The following is a 1,714-nucleotide window of genomic DNA, read 5'->3' as shown; positions in this document are numbered from 1 at the left end:
GACCGCGAAATGAAGCGGATCGACCGGATCCGGAACACCCGGGGGGGGCCGTACCCCCTCGGAAGGAGGGAGTGTCTCGCCGAGCGATGTGACAAAGCCACCCCGATCATGGGTGGTGTCGAAAACGGCCCGAAAAACCAATTTGAAAGGGTTGACCAACTCTCTAATCTTATCAGTTCCTCCTCTCGGCATTACTCAGGCACCGAGCGAAGTATTAGACGCGCACCGCGCACTGATCAAGGTCGGTGTCTAGGAACACGCATCGACGCATTTCGTTATCAGAATCCCACACGGAGCGGCAAGGAAGTGGATGTCATCCCCCCACATTGTCCGTGGCCATAATCGCAGGGTGGGGTTTTAGCCAACGGCGAGTTCGTGTTCGTGGTGCTAATTTCAGCGCTAGCTTGCGTCATGTGCGGCAATACACAACTACTAGTGAAGGCTCGTGCGGCCATTACGCCTGCCAAGAATTGTCTCCCGTTTTTGGCGCCCTTCGACATTGAACGAGTGTGTCGAATACGAATTGTTCCCATCAGAGTGTCTGTGACAACCGACCGGTTTATTTATCAGGTCCAACCTTGTGAAATCGGATTTGTTTTTTCAAAGAAGCCGCATTGAAATGAAGAATTTTATTTTGTTCACAGTGTGTGTCATAGTGGATGCCACCCCAAAAGAATTGTTCGTCTTTTGAAACAAACCAATTAGTCATCCAATTTTCCAATTCCTGGTAGGAATTAAAGTTCACCATTGTGTTAGGAGCTTGTGGTACACCATACCTTTCTGATCCCATCAGGTACACAGCATTGTTTTTTTTGCCGAATCGATCTGGTTTTGCAATCGAAGTTGGTGGTTGTCCCGGACTGATCCATCGTTTTTTGGTTTTCTGCTGTCTTTCGTTCAGTTAATTATTTTTTCTTCTGGATCTTTCCCAGGGCTTTCAAACGTAGGGATATGGTGTATTGGGACACATTTAGCTGATCCGCGAATTCTTGTTGCGTTTGCATGCCATTTTTGTCCGAAACTTCTTGTAGTTTAGCGTACTCGAATTATTTTGGAGATTACTTTGTTTGTTAAGTCAAAATCGCCATTTTTTATTTGTTTAAACCACCCAAAGCACTGCGATCTTCGAAGAGCAACCTTGGACAAGCATTTGATGCGATTCTGTAACAGTTTCCTTCAACAGGTAACAGAAAAACAATGTTCCTCGCAAAACGTCTATTTCAGACACAAAAGTCCACATGGTCTAACGTATTCAAAGATAAGTTGCAGATTGAATTATTTTTTTTTTCGACATGAGATCATTTACCTGATGTCAAACCAAGGTAACGTTGCCAAAACAGCATAATGAGGAGGACCAAATGAACAGCTAGAGCCATCAGACCTAGTACATACGCCATGAATACAAGAATTAAACAGTAACATGGATGAAACAGTTGTTAAGAAGACATGAAAGCAAAACCCTCACGACACTGATCAAAGAACATATACAAGTCTAGAAGTGACAAGAAATTGTTACAACGCTAGTCTAGAGAGAGAGCTAGTAATGGATCATTATGTCCGGCAAACAATCGAGGAAGGAGTGGTCGGCTAGTCAATACGGGAAGTCAAGATCTTAAATGCAAGAATTGTGATTGTGATTGCGTGTTCCTGTCGACGTCCGAATGCGTCTGCGAATGCTGGATGGACGAATCATCTCTGCACTTTGCACAATCCC

The sequence above is a fragment of the Anopheles cruzii genome, chromosome 2 (assembly GCF_943734635.1).
Source record: "Anopheles cruzii chromosome 2, idAnoCruzAS_RS32_06, whole genome shotgun sequence".
Lineage (NCBI taxonomy): Eukaryota > Metazoa > Arthropoda > Insecta > Diptera > Culicidae > Anopheles > Anopheles cruzii.
This window is presented reverse-complemented; position numbering follows the sequence as displayed.